The 10,622-nt window shown below is 49.2% G+C and overlaps 1 long non-coding RNA gene across 1 annotated transcript; it reads left to right on the plus strand.

The window, feature by feature from the left end:
- Positions 1-65: 65 nt before the first annotated feature.
- LOC144489956 (uncharacterized) lies at positions 66-9,919 on the plus strand. The gene is made up of 2 exons (XR_013497109.1): positions 66-178; positions 9,406-9,919. It is a non-coding gene; the product is annotated as an uncharacterized LOC144489956 (long non-coding RNA).
- The last annotated feature ends 703 nt before the right edge of the window (positions 9,920-10,622 follow it).

Here is a 10,622-nt window from a genome sequence, read left to right on the forward strand (position 1 = left end):
ACTTCCGGTTTTCACTTTAAACTTAAAATACTACTGCAAAAGTAAAGGCCAAAAAAAAACACACACTAGCTGACTAATTAAATAAATAAACAATTCAATCAATCTCTCACCAGCACTGCTGCCTCCAATCACTCCCTCGCAGCTTGCTCCAGTGGAACAATGAGGGGGAACCTCCCAGGTAACTGACTTTTAAAGTTAAAATAAAAACTCTTCCCAGACTCCTCAGCAGCCCACTTCCAGTTTTCACTTTAAACTTAAAATACTACTGCAAAAGTAAACAGCTTCTTCCCTGCTGCTGTCAGACTTATGAATGTACTTACCTCGCATTAAGTTGATCTTTCTCTACACCCGAGCTATGACTGTGACACTACATTCTGCACTCTCTCCTTTCCTGCTCTATGAATGGTATGCTTTGACTGTATAGCGCACAAGAAACAATACTTTTCACCGTATCCCAAAACATGTGACAATAATAAACCAAATGAAATCTGTAGGAACCAGTCCAGAGTGCAAAGAATTTTGGAAAATAACCACCAATGGATCTACTATTTCCAGGGCCACTTCCTTAAATACTCTGGGATGAAGATTATCAGGATCTGGAGATTTATCCAACTTCAATCCCATCAATTTCCCCAACACCATTTCTCTACTGATGCTGATTTCCTTCAGCTCCTCACTATAACTTGTTTCTCTCAGAACGTCTGGTACACTATTCATTCCTGCCTTTGTGAAGACTGAAACAAAGTACAAATTTAATTCCTCAAACATTTCTTTATTCCCCGTTATGAATTCTCCCGTTTCTGACTGTAAGGGGCCTACATTCATTTTTGTCAATATTTGTCTCTTTACATACCTACAGAAACTTTTACAGTCAGGTTTTATGTTCCCCACGAGCTTACTTTCATAGTCTATCTTCCCCTTCTGAATCAATCCCTTGGTCCTCCTTTGCTGAATTTTAAACTGCTCCCAATCCTCAGGCCTATTGCTTTTTCTTGCCAGTGCGTTTGCTTCTTCCTTGAATCTGATACTATCTCTAATTTCCCTTGTAAGCCATGGTTCAGCCACAATTCCCTCACCACTCTCGCACCAAACAGGATTAAACAACTTCTGGAGTTCACCTATTCATTCTTTAAATGCCTGCCATTGTCTGTCTACTGTCTTTCCTTTAAGTAACGGCACGGTGGCACGGTGGTTCGTGCTGCTGCCTCACAGCGCCAGGGACCCGGGTTCAATTCCAGCCTCGGGTCACTGTCTGTGTGGAGTCTGCACATTCTCCCCGAGTCTGTGTGGGTTTCCTCCGGGTGCTCCGGTTTCCTCCCACAGTCCAAAGATGTCTGGGATAGGTTGATTGGCTACACTAAGTTGACCCCAGTGTCGGGATGAGCAGGGTAAATGTGTGGGGTGACAGGAATAGGGCCTGGGTGGGATTGTGGTTGGTGCAGACTCGATGGGCTCCCTCTGCACTGTCAGATTCTATAATGTTTCCCAGTCAATCATGGCCACTTCACGCCTCAAACCATCATAGTTCCCTAGAAACATAGAAAAACTACAGCACAAAACAGGCCCTTCAGCCCCACAAGTTGTGACGAACATATCCCTACCTTTTAGGCCTACCTATAACCCTCCATCCTATTGAGTCCCATGTACTCATCCAGGAGTCTCTTAAAAGTCCCTATTGAGTTTGCCTCCACCACCACTGACGGCAGCCGATTCCACTCGCCCACCACCCTCTGTGTGAAATACCTACCCCTAACATCTCCCCTGTACCTACCCCCCAGCACCTTAAACCTGTGTCCTCTCGTAGCAGCCATTTCCACCCTGGGAAAAAGCCTCCGAGAGTCCACCCGATCTATGCCTCTCAACATCTTATACACCTCTATTAGGTTTCCTCTCATCCTTCATCTCTCCAAGGAGAAAAGACCGAGCTCCCTCAGCCTATCCTCATAAGGCATGCCACTCAATCCAGGCAACATACTTGTAAATCTCCTCTGCACCCTTTCAATTTTTTCCACATCCTTCCTGTAATGAGGTGACCAGAACTGAGCACAGTACTCCAAGTGGGGTCTGACGAGTATCTTATATAGCTGCATCATTATCCCCGGACTCCTGAACTCAATCCCTCGATTGATAAAGGCCAGCACAGCATACGCCTTCTTAACCACCTCCTCCACCTGCGGGGCCGATTTTAGAGTCCTATGGACCCGGACCCCAAGGTCCTTCTGATCCTCGACAGTACTAAGAGTTTTTCCCTTTATATTGTACTCCTTCATCCCATTTGACCTGCCAAAATGGACCACTACGCATTTATCTGGGTTGAAGTCCATCTGCCACTTCTCCGCCCAGTCTTGCATCCTATCTATGTCCCTCTGTAACTTCTGACATCCCTCCAGACTATCCACAACACCACCAACCTTCGTGTCGTCGGCAAACCTACCAACCTATCCCTCCACTTCCTCATCCAGGTCATTTATGAAAATGACAAACAGCAAGGGTCCCAGAACAGATCCCTGGGGCACTCCACTGGTGACCGACCTCCATTTAGAAAAAGACCCATCTATACCCACTCTCTGCCTCCTTTGGGCAAGCCAGTTCTGGATCCACCGGGCAGCAGCCCCTTGGATCCCATGCCCTCTCACTTTTTCGAGAAGCCTTGCATGGGGGACCTTATCAAACGCCTTGCTAAAATCCATATAAACCACATCTACCGCTTTCCCTTCGTCAATGTGTTTGGTCACAGTTTCAAAGAACTCCACCAGGCTCGTAAGGCACGATCTGTCTTTGACAAAGCCATGCTGAGTATTCTTGAGCATACTAAACCTCTCTAAATGCTCATAAATCTTGACCCTCAGGATCTTCTCCATCAGCTTACCAACTACTGAGGTTAGACTCACCGGTCGGTAATTACCTGGGCTATCCCTATTCCCCTTCTTGAAAATAGGAACCACATCCGCAATCCTCCAATCCTCCGGCACCTCCCCCGTCTCCATCGACGACGCAAAGATCATCGCCAGAGGCTCTGCAATCTCTTCCCTCGTCTCCCACAGCAACCTGGGGTACAGCCCATCCGGACCCAGCGACTTATCTATCTTGATGCCATTCAAAGATTCCAGCACAACCTCTTTCTTAAAGTCCACATAATCAATCTTTTCAGTCCACCGCACTCCCGCAGTACATCCACCCAGGTCCTTCTCCTCTGTGAAAACCGAGGCAAAATACTCATTGAGCACCTCTGCCATTTCTACTGGTTCCCTACAGACCTTTCCGCCTTCACCTTTTATTGGCCCTATTCCGTCACGTCTCATCCTTTTACTCTTCACATATTTATAGAACGCCTTAGGGTTTTCCTTAATCCTGCCTGCCAGGGCCTTCTCATGACCCCTTCTGGCTCTCCTAATTTCCTTCTTTAGTCCCTTCCTACAAGCCGTATACTCATCTCGATCCCTATCTTCGCCAAGCTCTCTGAACCTTTTGTACGCTTTCCTTTTCTTCTCGACTAGGTCCCGCACAGCTTTCGTGCACCACGGTTCCTTTAACTGACCAACACCTCCCTGTCTGCTCGGAACGTTGTCCTGTAGAACTCTAGACAGACATTCCTTGAAAAACTGCCACCTCTCTTCAGTACATTTCCCCGAGAATACCTCCTTCCAATTTACTCCTCTAATTTGCTGTCTAATGTCTTCATATTTCCCCTTACTCCATATAAACGCTTTCCGAGCTTGCCTGATCCTCTCTTTTTCCAATGCAAGCCCGAAGGAGATAGAGTTATGATCGCTATCCCCAAGATGCTCTCCCACTGAGAGATCTGACACCTGTCCAGGTTCATTGGTCAGTATCAGATCAAGTACAGCTTTGTAGGCTTGTCCACATGCTGTGTCAGGAAACCCTCCTGAACACACCTAACAAACTCCTCCCCATCCAATCCCCTTACCCGAGGGATATTCCAATCTATGTTTGGGAAATTAAAGTCTCCCATCACAACAACTCTGCTATTATTGCAACTCTCCAGGATCTGTTTCCCTATCTGCTCCTCCACCTCCCTGTACTATTGGGCGGCCTATAGAAAACTCCCAGCAAAGTGATCGACCCCTCCCACTCCGAACCTCCACCCACAGAGACTCGGTGGACAATCCCTCCACAGCATACACCTTCTCTACAGCTGTGACACTATCCCTGATCAGCAGTGCCACTCCACTCCTCTCTTGCCTCCCTCCCTGTCCTTCCTGAAACATCTGAATCCCGGCACCTGGAGTATCCAGCCCTGTCCCTGAGACATCCAAGTCTCCGTAATGGCCACCACATCACACTTCCAGGCATCGATCCACGCTCTGAGCTCATCCCCTTTATTCACTATACTCCTGGCATTAAAGTAAACACATCTCAATCCTTTGGTCTGAGCTCTCCCCTTCTCTATCCCCCGTCCATCCTCCCTCTTGTACTGCCTATAACCCTTCTCTGTTTGCGAGCTACCTTCTTCTCTCTCAGTCACCTCATTTTGATCCCCTCCCCCCAACCTATCTAGTTTAAACTCTCCCCAGTAGCCTTAGCCAACCTTCCCGCCAGGATATTGGTCCCCCTGGGATTCAAGTGCCACCCGTTTTTTGTGTACAGGTCACACCTGCCCCTAAAGAGGTCCCAATGGTCCAGGAACCTGAATCCCTGCCCCCTGCACCAGTCCCTCAGCCACACATTCATCCTCCACCTCACTCCATTCCTGTCCTCACCTTCCCGTGGCACAGGCAGCAATCCCGAGATTACTACCTTTGTTTTCCTCCTTCTCAGCTGTCTCCCTAATTCCCTATACTCTCTTTTCATGACCCCTTCCCCCTTCCTTCCCACATCAGCGGTACCAATATGTACCGCTACCTCCGGCTCCCTTTATTGAGATTCAGGACCCTGGTCTCAGAATCAACTCCATCACGATCCACCTTGACAAAGAATTCTACCATATTATGGTCACTCGTCCCCAAGGGTTCTCTCACAACTAGATCGTCAGCTAATTCTTTCTCATTGCACAACCCCCAGTCCAAGATGGTCTGATCCATTGTTGGTTCCTCAAAGCATTGCCCCAGAAAACCATCCCGTATTCACTCCGGAAATTCCTCCTCTATTGCACTGTGACTAATTTGACTCTCCCAATCTATAAGCAGATTAAAGTTGTCCACAATCATGGATATTCCTTTAACACACGCATCTCTGATTCCCTGTCGAATGCTTTTCCCACCATCACCCCTACAGTTCAGGGGTCTGTATACCACCCCCACCAATGTTTCTTGCTCCTGTCTTTTGCTCTCTCTGTCTTTCTGGCTCTCTCTCTCTCTGTCTCTCTCTGTCTCTCTCAGTCCCTGTCTTTCTCTGCCTCACTCTGTCTCATCTCTCTCGGTCTTTCTGGCTCTCTCTCTGTCTATTTCCATCTCTCTCTCTCTCTCTCTGTATCTCTCTCATTATGTCTCACTGTCTCTCTCTCTGTCTCTCTCTCTGTCTCTCTCTCTCTGTCTCTCTCTTTCTCTCTGCCTCACTCTGTCATTCTTTGTTCTTGTCTCTGATTATCTCTCTCTCTCTGTCTCTATCTCTCTCTCTCTGTCTCTGTCTCTCTCTCTCTGTCTCTCTCTCTCTGTCTCTCTCTCTCTGTTTCTCTCTCTCTGTCTCTCTCTCTCTGTCTCTCTCTCTCTGTCTCTCTTTCTCTCTCTGTCTCCCTCTCTGTCTCTCTCTCTTTCTGTGTGTGTCTCTCTCTGTCTCTATCTCTGTCTGTCACTCTCTGTCTCTCTCTCTGTCTCTCTTTCTCTCTTTGTGTCTCTGTCACTGTCTCTCTCTGTCTGTCTGTTTGTCTCTCTGCCTCTCTCTTTATAGAACATAGAACATAGAAAGTCACAGCACAAACAGGCCCTTCGGCCCACAAGTTGCGCCGATCACATCCCCACCTCTAGGCCTATCTATAGCCCTCAATCCCATTAAATCCCATGTACTCATCCAGAAGTCTCTTAAAAGACCCCAACGAGTTTGCCTCCACCACCACCGACGTCAGCCGATTCCACTCACCCACCACCCTCTGAGTGAAAAACTTACCCCTGACATCCCCCCTGTACCTACCCCCCAGCACCTTAAACCTGTGTCCTCTCGTAGCAACCATTTCAGCCCTTGGAAATAGCCTCTGAGAGTCCACCCTATCCAGACCCCTCAACATCTTGTAAACCTCTATCAGGTCACCTCTCATCCTTCGTCTCTCCAGGGAGAAGAGACCAAGCTCCCTCAACCTATCCTCATAAGGCATGCCCCCCAATCCAGGCAACATCCTTGTAAATCTCCTCTGCACCCTTTCAATGGCTTCAACATCTTTCCTGTAATGAGGTGACCAGAACTGCGCGCAGTACTCCAAGTGGGGTCTAACCAGGGTCCTATAAAGCTGCAGCATTATCTCCCGACTCCTAAACTCAATCCCTCGATTAATGAAGGCTAGTACGCCATACGCCTTCTTGACCGCATCCTCCACCTGCGAGGCCGATTTAAGAGTCCTATGGACCCGGACCCCAAGGTCCTTCTGATCCTCTACACTGCTAAGAATGGTACCCTTCATTTTATACTGCTGCTCCATCCCATTGGATCTGCCAAAATGGATCACTACACACTTATCCGGGTTGAAGTCCATCTGCCACTTCTCCGCCCAGTCTTGCATTCTATCTATGTCTCGCTGCAACTTCTGACATCCCTCCAAACTATCCACAACACCACCTACCTTGGTGTCGTCAGCAAACTTACCAACCCATCCCTCCACTTCCTCATCCAGGTCATTTATGAAAATGACAAACAGCAAGGGTCCCAGAACAGATCCCTGGGGCACTCCACTGGTCACTGACCTCCATGCAGAGAAAGACCCCTCCACAGCCACTCTCTGCCTTCTGCAGGCAAGCCAGTTCTGGATCCACAAGGCAACAGCCCCTTGGATCCCATGCCCTCTCACTTTCTCAAGAAGCCTTGCATGGGGGACCTTATCGAACGCTTTGCTGAAGTCCATATAGACCACATCCACCGCTCTTCCTTCGTCAATGTGCTTGGTCACATTTTCAAAGAACTCAACCAGGCTCGTAAGGCACGACCTGCCCCTGACAAAGCCGTGCTGACTACTTTTGATCATACTAAACTTCTCTAGATGATCATAAATCCTGTCTCTCAGGATCCTCTCCATCAACTTACCAACCACTGAGGTTAGACTCACCGGTCGGTAATTTCCCGGGCTGTCCCTGTTCCCTTTCTTGAATATAGGGACCACATCCGCAATCCTCCAATCCTCCGGAACCTCTCCCGTCTCCATCGACGATGCAAAGATCATCGCCAAAGGCTCCGCAATCTCCTCCCTCGCCTCCCACAGTAACCTGGGGTACATCCCATCCGGTCCCGGCGACTTACCAACCTTGATGCCATTCAATAGTTCCAACACATCCTCTTTCTTTATGTCCACATGCTCGATCCTTTCTGTCCTCCGCAATCCAGCAGTACAACCACCCAGATCCCTTTCCACCGTGAATACCGAGGTAAAGTATTCATTAAGCACCTCCGCCATTTCTAACGGTTCCGCACAAACTTTTCCCCCTTCACCTTTTAAGGGTCCTATGCCTTCACATCTCATCCTTTTACTCTTGACATATTTGTAGAAAGCCTTGGGATTCTCCTTAATCTTACCCGCCAAGGTCTTCTCATGACCCCTTCTCGCTCTCCTAATTTCCTTCTTAAGCTCCTTCCTACATCGCGTATACTCCTCTAAATCCTTAACACCTCCTAGCTCTCTGAACCTTCTGTACGCCTCTCTTTTCTTATTTACCAGGTTCATCACAACCTTCGTGCACCACGGTTCCCGTACCCTACCAACACCCCCCTGTCTCATCGGAACGTTGTCATGCAGAGCTCCAGACAAACATTCCTTGAAAATCCTCCACTTTCCTTCGGTACTTTTCCCCAAGAATGCCTCCTTCCAATTTACCCGTCTAATTTCCTCCCTGATGACACTGTATTTCCCTTTACTCCAGAGAAACACTTTCCTAGCCTGCCTGACCCTATCTCTTTCCAATGCTATCGTGAAGGAGATAGAATTATGATCGCTATCCCCAAGATGTTCACCCACCGAGAGATCCTCCACCTGTCCAGGTTCATTAGCCAGCACCAGATCAAGAACAGCCTCTCCTCTAGTAGGCTTATCCACATACTGTGTCAGGAAACTCTCCTGGACACACCTAACAAACTCCTCTCCATCCAAACCCCTAGCCCTAGGGATATTCCAATCTATGTTTGGGAAATTAAAATCTCCCATCACGACAACTCTGTTATTCCTACATCTCTCCAGGATCTGTTTCCCCATCTGCTCCTCAACATCTCTGTTACTATTGGGCGGCCTATAGAAAACACCCAGCAAAGTTACCGACCCCTTCCTATTCCTAACCTCCACCCACAGAGATTCCGTAGTCAGTCCCTCCACGGCGTCCACCTTCTCTACAGCCGTGACACTATCCCTGATCAACAGTGCCACTCCCCCCCCTCTCTTGCCTCCCTCCCTGTCCTTCCTGAAACATCTAAAACCTGGCACCTGAAGCACCCAGTCCTGTCCCTGAGACATCCAAGTCTCCGTAATGGCCACCACATCACAATTCGAAGCAGCAATCCACGCTCCAAGCTCATCCACTTTATTCACTACACTCCTGGCATTAAAATAGACACATCTCAGACCTTCAGCCTGAGCACTTCCCTTCTCCCTCACTCGTCTAACCTCCCTCTTACCCTGTCTACATTCCTTATCTATTTGCGAGCTAACCTCCTCGCTCTCAGTCCCCTCATTTCGATTCCCTCCCCCCAACCTTTCTAGTTTAAAGTCTCTCCAGTAGCCTTAGCCAACCTTCCCGCCAGGATATTGGTCCCCCTGGGATTCAAGTGCCACCCGTCTTTTTTAAACAGGTCACACCTGCCCCTAAAGAGGTCCCAATGATCCAAGTACCCAAATCCTTGTCCCTTGCTCCAGTCCCTCAGCCACGCATTAATTCTCCACCGATTCCTGTTCTCACTCTCCCGCGGCACAGGCAGCAATCCCGAGATTACTACCTTTGCATTCCTCTTTCTCAGCTGTCTACCCAACTCCCTATATTCTCTTTTCATGACCCCTTCCCTCTTCCTACCGATGTCAGCAGTACCTATATGCATCACGACCTTGGGCTCCTCTCCCTCCCCCTTCAGGATTTGTTTCTCTCTCTGTCTCTCTCGCTGTCTCTCTCTCTCTCTGTCTCTCCCTCTCTGTCTCTCTCTCTCTCTCTCTCCCTCTGTCTCTCTCTCTGTCTGTCTCTCTCTCTCTCTCTGTCTCTCTCTCTCTCTGTCTCTCTCTCACAGGTTTGAGTTATTGATGGGGATTTGATTTTCTTTTTCCGACAGAGTGAATCTACATCCGAGAGAATTCCCTCCACACTGACAGGGATATCAGGACAATTGGGAATATTGCTGGAAGATGTCTGGACGAGACAAGAAGCTGGCGGTGATTAATGAAACTGGCTACAGTCTGCATGTCAGCCTGAGCGGCTATGAGAGCAAAGGCCGTTGGGGCACAGGCTGTGGTAACACAGTCTGTGAGGAAACAGATTTCGACCTGGATCACAAAAAACGAAAAGACGTGACACGGAAAGAAGACATGGTTGGCATTCAAGTCAGATACATCAATACGTCCTGCAGCACCTACGGTTGGCAAGAAGAGGAAATCTTCGACAAACCCCGCAAAATCAGAATGTATAAGTGGCCCCTTTTTGACAAGATTCGATTTGAGGCAGAATGACGGGGAAAAGGGCAATAATAGTCACAGAGAGAAGTCAGGTCGAATTCCTGTTCCTGACTCTCCCAGGACAGGACAGCCTCACTCTGTAACCACACTCCAATAAATACATCAATGAAACTTGACCCACTCTCCTCACTGTCTCCAAACACAGCAGATTCTAACCCAGTACCTCCCGCACACACTCCATCAGTGTTTGGGACACACACTAACACTGACACTCACACCAATACTGAGGGAGTGCTGCACTGTCAGAGGGTCAGTACTGAGGGAGTGCCGCACTGTCAGAGGGTCAGTACTGAGGGAGTGCCGCACTGTCAGAGGGTCAGGACTGAGGGAGTGCCGCACTGTCAGAGGGTCAGTACTGAGGGAGTGCCGCACTGTCAGAGGGTCAGTACTGAGGGAGTGCCGCACTGTCAGAGGGTCAGTACTGAGGGAGTGCCGCACTGTCAGAGGGTCAGTGCTGAGGGAGTGCCGCACTGTCAGAGGGTCAGTACTGAGGGAGTGCCGCACTGTCAGAGGGTCAGTACAGAGGGAGTGCCGCACTGTCAGAGGGTCAGTACTGAGGGAGTGCTGCACTGTCAGAGGGTCAGTACTGAGGGAGTGCCGCACTGTCAGAGGGTCAGTGCTGAGGGAGTGCCGCACTGTCAGAGGGTCAGTACTGAGGGAGTGCCGCACTGTCAGAGGGTCAGTACTGAGGGAGTGCCGCACTGTCAGAGGGTCAGTGCTGAGGGAGTGCCGCACTGTCAGAGGGTCAGTGCTGAGGGAGTGCCGCACTGTCAGGGGGTCAGTGCTGAGGGAGTGCCGCACTGTCAGAGGGTCAGTA

The sequence above is a fragment of the Mustelus asterias genome, unplaced genomic scaffold (assembly GCF_964213995.1).
Source record: "Mustelus asterias unplaced genomic scaffold, sMusAst1.hap1.1 HAP1_SCAFFOLD_2715, whole genome shotgun sequence".
NCBI classification, from domain to species: Eukaryota; Metazoa; Chordata; class Chondrichthyes; order Carcharhiniformes; family Triakidae; genus Mustelus; species Mustelus asterias.